The following is a 14,424-nucleotide window of genomic DNA, read 5'->3' as shown; positions in this document are numbered from 1 at the left end:
TTGCTGCTACGTTTATTCTCTGTTGATCAGTTATGTTACTATATTGTCGAATATGTTGCTCCTGAACACTCCTTCGCTACATTGGTCGATTTGATGCCAATAACTTCTCGTAACTGCTTCAGCTTTATTGCTTCCAAAGACTTGGTTAACAGGTCTGCTTGCATAATTTTTTTTTGTTTTTTTTTTTGTAAAAATAGTTAAATAGTTTTATTTGTCAAATTTAATTTTACAACATTTTGGTTTGTTCATCAATTCGTTAAGCTTCTACATCTAAATGAAAATTTAATTCAGTTACATCAATTCTACCGTTATATATATTAACGAAGCAGATATAGTTACTAAAAAGTTTTAAGATTCTCACTTTACACGATTCGTTCATTCCTGCTAAAGCAGGTTTAGCCAAGTCCTCGAGCCTCCTCCATCCACCTAAGATGCCTGAGATCCTCTGTTGAAATACCGTCCAAGCCGGTCTAACGCGAACACAAGTGCAAAATTTGTGAATGAGTGTTTCTACAGTTCGGTTGTCGCAGTTTAAACAAATCTCGTTGTCTACTCGTCGCATCACGAATAACAATTTACGATGCTCAGTTTTCTCGTTTACGAGCAAGTATAGATTTGTCCGCTGTGCTGAACTAAGCTGCCTCGACGCAATATTTCGTCTCGCTATTTCGTTCCACTCTTGGTATTTCGGTTTGATTCACAAAATGCTGATGGATTTGATCAGCTGTGGGGTTTTGTCGGATTTGGTGGGGAATTTGGGATATATGTGAAAGGATTAATTTTAGGTCGGGAAGGTCTATTGGGATTCGTGGTCGAGGATTTGTTTGGGAAAGAAGGGAATTATAAAAAGGAAGGGATTCGATTTCTTGTAGATGACGGTTGATTGCAAGCGATTTAGTCTTCAGCGCTGGTAGTTGGAGCTTCAGACCTCCATTTTCCTTACTGCGCGTAAGTTGTATCATCGGGACACGAGCAACTGTGCCTCTCCAGAGAAAATATCCCATCGTTTGTGTTATTTTCGCCGTATGTACTCCCAAGGTGGTATGATGGACGCAAGATACCATATTTTAGAAGTACCAAACGTGTTAAGCATGATCACCTTTTGATGCAGCGTCAGCGTGCGCAGAGATTGCAGCCACATTTGTTGGGAAAATTTTCCCAAAAACGTATTCCAGTTCAACATTGTCATTGAATGAATCGAGTTTGTGAAGGTGACACCCAAAATTTTGACCACTTCAGCTGTGTGCAGCCACTGAGTGTTTAAAGTTCCGTCTTTGCTAACCCCAACATCAGCTTGCATAATATCCGTTGGGCAGTATTGTTCGGTTAGGATGCCGTTCTCCACAAGGTCTTTTACGGAAACGTACCTCGACTTGCGGGTGTTCCTATCAGCAATGTAAAGTGCAATACAACTATGATTGTTTTCATTCGTTTCAGTTATTCACCAAGGTCGTTGATCAATCTACGAATCCACTGTAGTCCTTGGAGACCTTCAGGAAGGGTGATATATTCCGCTTCAGTGCTTGACGCGATGAAATTCCAATCTGTATTTCTGCATTTTCAGTTGATGAGTCTACCTCACAGCTTGAAGAACTAACCGGTATTCGATTTCCGGTTGCCGACTTCAACAGCCCAATCTGCAACGGCAAAGGCTTCAAGTTCAAATTGCTCTGTGCCTTCCAAATGTAGATCGTGGTCGATTGTCCCCTTGGGGTAACGCAAAACTCTTTTACTTTCATTTCAATCGGCTTCAGTAGGCTTCGAAACACGTCTTCCAAGAATTGAGGTAATGTAATGGTCACATCAGGTCTTGTACTGATGGATATATAAACTCTGGAACTGCTCATTGTCATGAAGTGATACACTATCCTCACTAAAGTCAGTTGGATTGGGATCTTGGATACCTCCGCATTCGTCATTTGGAAATGTGATAGCACTATCATTATGTAATTCTCATGGTTCAGGAAAAACTTGCCTTCGTTGATTCGCACTTGAATTCCCAGAAAGAAACGTAATCCATCTAGCTCCATTATCTTGACCGCGCTCGTAATGCTTTCACCAAATGATTGTACTCCGATTCTGTCTTTGCAATAATGACGATGTGATCTACGTAAATTAGCAGATATATTGTTGAATGATTGCTTGACCACAGGAGGGAAAATATATTACAATCAGTCGTTTTCATGATGCTACTCTATTTTTTCTTTTATTGCGGCTTTCCATTTGATATCGCACTAATTTGGATCCTGTCGTATCTTCTACCAGACTCTGCTGCCCACGATCGTCTTTGTCTTCAGCCTCGAAAAACTGCACAGAGTCATCTAGTTCTTCCAGACATTCATCTCCTGCTTGTGACTCGACCTTCTCCACTTCAAAAAACGAACATAAACTACTCCAGCATCGTTGTCATATATTTTGTTATATGTTGTCATTTAGCCAACCGTATATTCTGTCTTCATACCTTCATGTACGTAGAATCTCCGGATACTGTGGGTCGTGTATTCTCCACATCCCCAGTCCGATCGAATCACCTTAGGCTTTCAGAATTAATAAAAAATTGGTGGCCCTGAAAAGGGTCGAGATGGTTATGTGGCTTTGTAGAAGCTGCTGAAGATGGTTGATTCATTAATCTTTGTCTTCACGGGAACACTACACAAGCTGGCCATATGTCGCGATTTGTTCCTTTATGTCACTGTAATCACTTTTCTTTTTTTCTTTTTTGTGACATAGAAGTACAATGCAAAAGGCCAATTAGAATTTCTCTATTCTAGAAGCTTTATACTACAAAGTTAATTCGCCTCTAGCCTTGGGAAAGGTCTATCAGAAGATCAATCAATGGAGAGTCCTTTGATTGAACCGTCAGCCGTTCGCTTCATATGTGATCGTTCAACCGTTATAGCTACGGAATCCTCCACATACAGCAATTTCTTCTTCATTGTTTCTAAGAGGATTTAACTTTTGCAGTTCATTCGCCTCTAAGTACAGCAATTTATCTTATATAATAGCTATATTTGATGTACGCCTAGTACCGCCAGCGATGTATGACTGCTGATCTGTTGACTAGTTGTTGGTTTTTTGGCTTGAGAATGTGGAACAAATTAAAAATGCGTTTGCTATCTGGGCTCGGCATAGTCTTAGTTAACTGAGGATAGTCAACTGACTATCTGACAGACTATATCCGTATTCAGTTGGTAATGACTTTTGGCTTGTTCACGCCAAAACGACATCATTCTCGTCCAAACCGTCATTCTTTGTATGGACACCGACTGGACAACATCGTTGCTGGACGAGCTGGACGGCGAGGGATCGAGTGCCTTTCTCAGGGCAAGAGGGCGGAGGTGGTGTCGCTGAAGTAGAGTAGAGTAGAGTTTTCAAAGGGCCTTTCTCAAGGCTAGAGACGAATGAACTGCAAAAGTTTAAAGTCTCTGTAATACAATACCTTCCTTCCTTCCAAAACGACTAAAAAGTCAGTAGGGCGTTTAGTCGCTATCTCCCTCTACCGACTCGACTATACCATTTCATTCTTCCCAGTCAAATTGTCTTCATTGCATTTTGAAGTGACTTCCCCAGCTGTACGGCACCCGTCATGTTTTCGGTGCCTACATCTCAAACGTCAAAAGTATTTGTTTTCTTCAAAACAGCAATACGCGTTGACGGCATTGAGCTTCGTTTACTAGTTTAGGGGAGTGTCAAAGAATAGCTGATTTTCAGTACAGTAGAATAGCAGTAGGTTCAGAACGTTTTAAAAATTAAAATTATGAAAGAAAATTAGCCTGTCCATATCAATTAGTATTCCATTTAAACTAAAAACACTTTTGTTTGCAGGTGACAAAAACATAAAACAAAAACATAAACGAAACATAACCGTTATTGAATTGAATGCGTGGTGAAAATTAAAACATTTTTCATTTGAAATTCATTTCGAATTATTTTTAAGCAATTGTTTATTTTTATTCCTTATCTTGGATTTCAGTTCTGAGGATTTCGACGCTTTGCCTTGGAGTTGTTTATGAAGACAACTTTATATTATAATTAAAAACCTCAGTAACAATGTTGGAATTGTATAGCCATATGGTTGAATGAAAGTCAGAAATACGCGTTTCAAGTAATTAAATAACATGATGTGAAAATTTTCATTCAAATTTTGATATTTAAAAACCGGGTTCGTGTCTTGTAATCTGGTAGAGATTACACTAACGAGTTTGGGACCCAAATTATGGCCCTAATTTGAAGTCGTCACCAGACGGCGACACTATCTTTCTGTCATCTCGAATTACCAATTTACCCCCATCTGACATATCGTGATGTCGATGATGAACTTTTACAGCAGAAGGATAGTGAGATAGGCGGTGATGGTAGGTAGAGTGAGATAGCGATAATCGTGCCATACACCTGGACTTCTCTCTCTCTCTTTGTCTCTCTCTCTCTCTCTCTCTCTCTCTCTCTCCTATGCATCATTATGCATGCATCGATGTTTCAGTTCTATGTATTTTGACATACGCTACAGGTGAGCTCATTTTTTTGTATCGTACACGAAAATTACTCACACAGATAAAATAGCGTGCAGTGTGTGTGCGCTATTTTGCTCGCTATTTACCAATACTAACGCCAATACCTTTATAGCATACTTGATAAATGGCTAAGTTCGTTGGTTTGAGTTCACGATGGGTAGACAATAAACCGTTCATTGATGGGGTAACTACTTTTCTGCATCATAAATCGAGCTGTTCGAGCTTGAATTCCATCATGAATTCGTTCCAGTTAAGTTTTCTCTTTCAGTTCCCGCACATAAACACAAACAGGCTCGGACAAGAAGATGACATAATGATGATGTGAAAATTTTCATTCAAATTTTGAAATTTAAAAACCGGGTTCGTGTCTTGTAATCTGGTAGAGATAACACTAACGAGTTTGGGACCCAAATTATGGCCCTAATTTGAAGTCATCATTTGAAGTGCATCAGAAATCAAGTTTTCGTTCCTCTTTACATGAACGTAAATAAGATTGCGTACGCGGGTACACAATTTGTGTCAGGAAGAAATGTAGGTGTGGATTGAAGTCAGTTGAATGAAGAGGCAGATTTGTACTCATTAGTCGCGTCAGTTAATGTAACCACTGACTGAACTAGTTCACCAGTCATCCTCGCTAGTCAACGCTAGTCAATTCATTTTCTAGTCAAGTCATTTTTGACGTAGGATTACGTCTTTCGGGAACATATTGGAGTACAAATTGAAAATCGACACATGCGGCGGTTCCCTAACAGAGACATCAAACTAAGTTGCCTGGGGGAAATCGGCATTGTAAATACATTGAAGTAGGGGAAACTTTTGTTCCTACCGAAATGTGTTCCCTAACAGAGATATCTAAACCAAGCTGTCGGCATTGCAAATATATGCAAGTTGGGGGCATTTTTATATTGCAAGTAAGGTGATTGATATGATTAATTCTAGCAAATAAAATTTTAATTTGGAACTTTAATGTTGGTTGCTTCGTGAAATTTTATATCAATGACCGATCGTGTATTGTGAAAAATTTAGCACAAGTGTAAGTGTAAAATTGTATATAGTAGCAGTTGTTTTAAAAATGACTTGATATATGAAACGATTTATTTCAATTTTTATACATAAAACCCAAGGTGAGTTCCCGCTCGCGAAAAGGACATTTGGTTTAAGCTGTCTGTTTTGTTGTGTTCATTTTTACCCAAGGAAAGTTAATACGGCGAGAAAAATGGAAAAGTGAATAAATATGAGGGCAGGGTAGTGATTTCTCATATGCTCTACATATAGTATTAGGTGTTGTTAGTCCAATTAAAATTTGCATTGTGTTAAATAAACACTCAGAAAGTAAAAATTATAAAAGAAAATTACATTTTCCATTTCAAATATGTTTTCTCTATATTAAAGTAACATGGTTTTACTGATGAGAAAAATAGATAATTGTGTTCGGTATTTGTAATTATCTTATATTACATTGGTGAGTTTTTTTTTTCATTCGTACATAACACAGGGGGCATCTAGTTTAGGGGCGATTTTCATCATATCTCGTTCCACTTCGGCGTCTTTCATCTGATACGCACCATCCAACGATTGTTCACCATTCTTCTGTTATCATCACTTCGTAAACACAGGTGGAGTGAACAAACAATACCCACCAAATCATTATCAAAGATTTTAACGATGTAATTTTTCCAACATACCCAAAACCAACAGATAGCCTAACGGAATCTTATGTCATCTATGCGGTCGTGTCCGGACACAACCCTCGTGTGACTTTTTGTTGACGGCGACTGCCGAAGCAGTTCTAGTCGAAGCGACTAAGAGTAGAGTCGGTCTTCATTCTTCACCTTCGAAGATTCCGGGCCCTGTTTGCTATACACGATGTGCATTCGGTACTGCTAGTTGGCTTGAAAATGAAAATTGTGCCTTGCCACTATATCGGTTGCCCGTGTTGACATTATGGGTGGGGAAGCACGAAAATGTGCAGACCAAATGTATTGATGCAATGCTAGTGCATCCGATTCTCATCAATATACCCTTAAACGGTTTAGGGATTTTTATATTAGAGTATCAAACATATCTTACACAATATTCGATTCGATTGCTATGCAAATCTTCAAAATTCATTCGCAGAAAAATACACTCAACAGAAACATAGAGAAACAGTTTTAAAATTTAAAATTTTCCACGTACACATATTTATTCTCATGTGTGTATGTGCAGTGGACATTAATATCGGGTTGAAATACAAATTGATTTCTTTCTAATAATTCCGAAGCTTTTCTAGACTAACACAGTATTTTCTTTACCAAGTTAACAGCAGTTACAATTAATATTTTAATTAAGCATTTATTTGATTCCAAGATGGTGATTGTATGACCTTTCTCTACCGAGGAATGCTTAATTAAATGAAAAATGATGAGTTTCTAGGTGTCATCCATTGTTCTTTGTAAAAATCTGATGAAAACTAATGCAAATTTATCGAGCTGTTCGAGCTCGAATTCCATAATGATTTCGTTCCAATTAAGTTTTCTCTTTCAGTTCTCGCACATAAACACAAACAGGCTCGGACAAGAAGATGACATAAGAACCTTTCAGTTTCTCGAGGGTTTGGCGAGTCACGATCAATGTGTGTGTGTCTAACATCGTCCTGTTAAAACACAACCCTTCTTCTATTGACCAAAGCTGGCCGTTTTGGGCGATTGTTTCCCTAATACGGTTCAATTGCTGATTTCTATAAAGTGTACGTGCGATATACATAACAGAACATATCGCCGGGACGATTGTTTCTAAGGGAGTTCTCTCGGTTTCCAAAAGAGAGATTTTCGAATTTTCGTTTTGTTGAGTGATCGATAGTTCGCGTTTACATAATCACATCACTTACCCCTTCCTACTATCAACTATTCCTTCCATTACAATCGCTGTATGAGTTTGACATATCACAATGATATGGAGTCGATTCCGACTATGTCACATTGCGAACTTTTAAGTTTAAGGCCTCTTTAAAATAAACAACGATAAAAAGCATGTCACATTGCTTTACGCGAGAGGTATAAATAATTTGACCCAGTGACTTTTTTTAAATTTTCACTCTAGACAGCGATCAGCCAACGCTTATACTGAGGCTGAGACCCAATATGAAAATTCTAGAATTTGTTTTTGAAGGTTACAATAAAGTTATGAAAAAATGCATCAGGGCCATTAAAAATTCCACAAAAGAATAAATTATCAAATTTTATTCCTTCCTAAGCTTATATTGAAAGCGATAAACAGTTGAATTAAATACAAAAAAAGTTCGTAGTTTTACGTTAACATTGCGGTTGTGTCTTTGACACCACCCTTCTATTTTTTTTAAAGATAAGTATTTCCATTCAATAAAAGCCATGCGTCTCCATAATGAAAGTCCCGATATACTGATTTTCGTTTTGTTGAGTGATCGATAGTTCGCGTTTACATAATCACATCACTTACCCCTTCCTACTATCAACTATTCCTTCCATTACAATCGCTGTATGAGTTTGACATATCACAATGATATGGAGTCGATTCCGACTATGTCACATTGCGAACTTTTAAGTTTAAGGCCTCTTTAAAATAAACAACGATAAAAAGCATGTCACATTGCTTTACGCGAGAGGTATAAATAATTTGACCCAGTGACTTTTTTTAAATTTTCACTCTAGACAGCGATCAGCCAACGCTTATACTGAGGCTGAGACCCAATATGAAAATTCTAGAATTTGTTTTTGAAGGTTACAATAAAGTTATGAAAAAATGCATCAGGGCCATTAAAAATTCCACAAAAGAATAAATTATCAAATTTTATTCCTTCCTAAGCTTATATTGAAAGCGATAAACAGTTGAATTAAATACAAAAAAAGTTCGTAGTTTTACGTTAACATTGCGGTTGTGTCTTTGACACCACCCTTCTATTTTTTTTAAAGATAAGTATTTCCATTCAATAAAAGCCATGCGTCTCCATAATGAAAGTCCCGATATACTGAATCTATGGAGACGAGTGTTTTTTTTTTAATTATGATCAAAAATCCAACATATTGGCCAAAAAGCCGATTTTTCGGACCACTTGAATGATGGCCCCTAAATATTTTATTTATTTCATTTATTTTTTAAACCATCTGACTCACACTTGGTCATAATGATTTTCTTAAAACTAAACGACAATACTAGACAACATGAACACACTACTAAACGACACTGGTCGAACAACATGAAGACAAAATAATATCATCTACGAGTCAGTCGTCTGTAAAATGTGTCGGAAAAAATATCAAAGTCAAATAGGTTGAACACATCATTGAAACGGACTGACATAAAGGTGAAATAATAAAATGAGTCTGAAATTTTGAGGAATGAAATTAATATTGCTGGTTTGAGCAGAATCCAAGCATTTTTTCTTTTCTGAAATTGTTACCAAAGAAAAGAAAATTAACACGTTCACGTCGGCCCTGTAATCCGTCGCCCACTGGTGTAGCTGAGCTTAATGCTTTTCGCTCTAACGGACGGGAGTTATTCCAGGCAGTGTTTACCGATCGAACGTTTTTCCGAATAATTCACTTTTGTTTGTTCAAATATAATCTCGCAGAAGTTATTTCCCCCAGTGGCATTCGCTTGTTGTTACATGTTACGAATCATGACACAATGACACAATAACGATAACCCTAGTGAGGCTGAGTCTAGTGCGAGTGAACCGCGGCTTTCTTTAAGCCGAGACTCTTCCGAAAAGCGGCTCGTTTTTGAACCGCGGATTTTTTTTTCAGGCGAGACTCTTTTGAAAAGCGGCTCTTTTTTGAACCGCGGTTCATTTCTAAAGAACCGTGGATCGTACGCTCATTCTTGCGAGCTTGCTCAAATGAGCGGCTCGTGAGCGTTCGCCCATCTCTAACGTACTGTGTTGACTAGATAAGATACCGCATCCCTAAAATGGCATTAACTCGGTAAATAATGGGATTTTCGACAAGTCCTTTCTAGGTATATTTTTGAAGGTCTGAACTACAGAAATACGAAGAAAAACCACTCAGCCAAATTTGGTGTCTACGACTACCACATCTTAAGTATAGCGGCCTCGTCGACTTTGTTCGCGCCTCTTGCTTAGACGCTATTGTTACTTGTGTTTTATGTCAAAATTATCTTTTTCGAGCCGTTGGAACTATTATGCAAGAATTGTTTTTGATGGATTATGCTCATTGTGAATACATTCACAAGTAGACGATAAGTTTTTACTGCACATCTTCTAGTAAGACAATTTTTCAATAAAACTTCTTCGTTTATTTGGAGAAAATACAATTTTTACAATGGCGGACTTATTGGAAGAAGTGTAACCATGTCATATTCACACACCCAGCGTTTTGTTTACTTTCACATATAATGAGTAGTTCCCGTGGAGTTGCCGGCCTAGAATAGCACTTCGGGTCTTGGTCCCTGTCCCTGTCGTATGAGGCGACTAATCGGGTGACAACGCGAGTAAGGGCGCGGTAAAGCCTATTGGAGATTGCACGGGGGAAATACCGTGTACAGGAGCCACGAAAGGAGTGCCAAGCACATCAGGATTGACGCCAGTAAGATCCTGATTACGACATACTGGTTACGACATAGAAAACGGACACGATACGGAAACGATTTCAACACGACGCTAAAGGCTGACAGTCGTACTATCCTGTTCCCTGAGTAAGGAAGGGTGACACCGTCCTGAAATGGCGTTTGGGCTAATAGTGCGGTTGCCCCCGTCCCGGTAATAACTTGGCAAGTCTTCGGGTACGTTCGATGCTCGTCTAGGCCCAGGCACTAGGTACTAGGCGTCAGATGTCACATTCCTGACTTGCGCTGATCTGGCTCTGAACACGGTCCCCATGAAGGACCGTGTCAACCCCTGCATGGCCTCACTGCTTGCATAGATAACCATGGGATCACTGGTAGCGACTATGTACAACGAGCGGAGATAGCGGCCCGAAGTTGGGACCCAGAAAAATATGAATAGTTGCAATAACACACCAACAAACGATGGAGAGGAGAATGTGTTCGCGAGAAGCGGACGAATGCTGAGGTCACCTGTCACTCGAGTAGCCACAACGAGTACAAGCAACACAAAACCACAAGAAGTGTTTGCTGCCCAAGCATTCCAAGGAGATCTTGGCTCCGTACAGAGCCAGTTGTTTACGCTGACCTCAAGCGCATCCCAAGAAGGGCAACTTGGGAGGCTCAGCATCACGGACGTTAGGAAAAAGGTCAACGAACTTTACGAGTTCGTAAAGGACAAAAACAATGTCCACTTAAAAATAAAACATCTGGTGACGAGCATCAGATCGGTCGTCATGGTTGCTGAACGCGAGCATAAGGAGCTGCAGATGAGAGCAGAGGGTGCTGAAAAGGCTCTGCTCGAGGCGAATGAGAAACCCGTCGAGATACTTGAGACGCCGAAGGGTCCTCTGAACACACGATCGGACAAGCGAAGGAGGGACACCCCAGGAGAAGAAGAAGAGCTGAAAAAGGCCAAGAACGATCTGAGTAACGCGAAAGGAGGTGAAAGCAGTGAATGGCGTACTGTCGATAACCAGGCAGAAAAACGCAAAAAACAGAAGGAGAAGAAGAAAAAAGTTGAGCAGGAAAAGAAGAAACTCGGACCTCGAGTGGAGCGAATCAAGGGCGATGCTTTGATCGTTGAAGTGTCAGCAGGAGTATCGTATGCAGCTATCCTTCGGAAAGTGAGAGACGATCCGGAGTTGCAGACACTGGGCGAGAACGTCGTGAAAACTAGGCGCACGCAGAAAGGCGAGATGCTCTTCGAGCTTAAAAAAGATCCAGCGGTTAAGAGCTCCGCTTTCAAACAACTCATTGAGAAGTCACTAGGGGAGGAGGCGAAGGTGAGAGCTCTCTCTCAGGAATCAACCATCGAGTGCCGGTATCTGGACGAGATCACGACTGTTGAGGAATTGAGAACTGCGTTACAGTCACAATGTGACCTTGTCGATGTGCCAATGACAATCCGGCTGAGAAAGGCATACGGTGGGACACAAACGGCCTCGATACGGCTCTCGAAACAAGCTGCGAATAAACTGGTGGAGAAGGGTAAAATAAAAGTGGGGTGGTCCGTGTGCCCGATGAAAGCTCCCCCTCGTATGGCCAAGCAAATGGAGAGATGCTTTCAATGCATGGGCTTCGGTCACCAGGCGAAAAACTGCGGTGGTCCTGACAGATCGAAATTGTGCAGGAAGTGCGGGACGGAAGGTCACGTTGCTAGAGACTGCACCAAGCAACCGAGGTGCATGTTGTGCAAGGAGGAGGACGGAAACGACCACGTCACAGGTAGCTTCAAATGTCCGGCGTACAAAAAGGCGATTGCGGGTTCGCAGTAATGGAGGTTACCCAGCTCAACCTCAATCATTGCGACATAGCACAGCAATTGTTGTGGCAGTCAACAACTGAAACTAAATGCGACGTTGCAATGATCGCAGAACCGTACCGAGTTCCTCGCGATAACGGAAAATGGGTGGTGGATAAAGCAGGGATGGCTGCAATACTAGTGATGGGAAGGTACCCCATCCAAGAAGTGGTGGAAAGCTCACAGGAAGGTTTCGTGATCGTCAAAATCAACGGAATCTTCATGTGTAGTTGCTATGCACCCCCAAGATGGTCAGCGGAGCAGTTTCACGAGATGTTGGACGTACTCACGGATAAGGTCAGCGGCCGCAAACCAGTCATCATCGGAGGAGACTTCAACGCCTGGGCTGAGGAGTGGGGAAGCAGATGCACCAACGCCAGGGGGTACAGCCTACTAGAAGCCTTCGCAAAACTAGACGTCACACTTCTGAACGAAGGCACTAGCAGCACCTTTCGAAGGGACGGCCGCGAATCCATCATCGATGTAACTTTCTGCAGTCCATCACTGGCGGCTAATACGAAGTGGAGAGTGTCGGAGGGATACACACACAGCGACCACCAGGCAATCCTGTATAGTGTCGGCCAACGGAATCCCGCAGCGGTACGGAATACAAAAACCTTTGAGCGGAAGTGGAGGACAAAGGTTTTTGACAAGGAGCTTTTCGTCGAAGCACTACGCATAGACAGCAGAACTCTTAATCTGAGCGCCGACGGGCTGACAGGAACATTGGTGAGGGCATGCGATACAGCGATGCCGAGAAGACTGAACCCGACGAATGAACGACGTCCAGCCTACTGGTGGAACGAGACACTCAGCATCCTCCGCGCTAACTGTCTACGAGCCAGAAGAAGAGTCCAGAGGGCACGAACCGATGTAGAGAGAGAGGAGCACCGCGCGTCTTTCCGAGCGACCAGAGCCGCCTTGAAACGAGAGATACGTAGGAGCAAATCGAACTGCTATAGGGAGCTGTGTCGAGACGTCGACGCAAATCCTTGGGGTGAAGCATATCGAATCGTGATGGCGAAATTCCGTAGTTCAACGACTCCCATGGAATTATGTCCGGAAAAACTCGAGGTCATTGTGAATGGACTCTTTCCGCAGCACGACCCACCGACGTGGCCACCCACACTGTACGGTGAGGACGAAGCAGAGAACGCACATGTCACCAACGAAGAACTCATCGCGGTGGCAAAAGGTCTAAAGTTGAAAAAAGCACCCGGCCCCGACGGAATCCCCAATGTGGCCCTGAAATCGGCGATCCTTGCTTTCCCCGACATGTTCAGGGTGGTGCTGCAGAAATGCCTGGATGACGGTCTCTTCCCTGCGGAATGGAAGATACAAAAGTTGGTGCTGCTCCCGAAACCAGGAAAGCCACCTGGAGATCCAGCGTCGTATAGGCCTATTTGTTTGTTGGATACTTTGGGAAAGCCCTTGGAAAGGGTTATTCTCAACAGACTGGTGAAATGCACGGAGGATGACCACGGATTGTCGAAAATGCAGTTCGGGTTCCGGAAAGGAAAGTCGACAGTGGACGCTATTCGGACAGTTATCGAGAAAGCTCAGGTCTCGCTTAAACAAAAACGAAGAGGCGACCGTTACTGCGCGGTGATTTTGATTGACGTGAAGAACGCCTTCAATAGTGCCAGCTGGGAGGCCATCGCCGAGGCGCTACACAGATTGAAGGTCCCTAGCTACCTGTACAGGATACTGAGGAGTTATTTCCAGAATCGGATCCTGGTATACAACACAGACAGGGGACAGATAGTGAAGAATATCTCGGCGGGAGTTCCACAAGGCTCCATCCTAGGTCCTACGCTTTGGAACACGATGTACGACGGTGTTCTAAGGCTGAAGCTACCCAGAGGTGTGGAGATCGTGGGCTTCGCGGACGACATCGTAACAACGGTAATCGGCGAGACGCTTCAGGAGGTGGAAATGTTGGCGACTGAGGCTGTAGACATGATCGGTAGTTGGATGGACAGCGTAAAGCTCCAGATGGCACATCACAAAACCGAGGTGCTGTTAGTGAGCAATTGTAAGGCAGTGCTGCGGGCAGAGGTATCGGTCGGAGGACATACCATCGTTTCGAAGCGGGCGGTGAAGTACCTCGGAGTCATGATCGACGACCGGCTGAACTTCAACCAGCACGTCGACTATGCATGTGGGAAGGCGTCAAAGGCCATCAACGTGGTGGCGAGGATCATGCCAAATAGCTTTGGCCCAAGCAGCAGCAAGAGGCGTCTCTTGGCAAGTGTATCTTCGTCGATACTGAGGTATGGTGGCCCTGCCTGGTTGGCGGCTCTGGAAACCCACCGAAATCGGAGGAAGCTGAACAGCACATTCCGACTCATGGCCATGCGAGTCGTAAGTGCTTATAGGACCATTTCGACAGAAGCTGTGTGTGTAATCGCCGGAATGATTCCCATCTGCATCACTCTGGCGGAAGATAGCGAGTGCTACAAGCGACGGGAAAGCAGAGGTATCCGGAAATTGATGAGAGCGGAGTCGTTGGACAAATGGCAGTATGAATGG

This window comes from Toxorhynchites rutilus, chromosome 2 (assembly GCF_029784135.1).
Source record: "Toxorhynchites rutilus septentrionalis strain SRP chromosome 2, ASM2978413v1, whole genome shotgun sequence".
Lineage (NCBI taxonomy): Eukaryota > Metazoa > Arthropoda > Insecta > Diptera > Culicidae > Toxorhynchites > Toxorhynchites rutilus.
Note: the sequence above shows the minus strand (reverse complement) of the source record.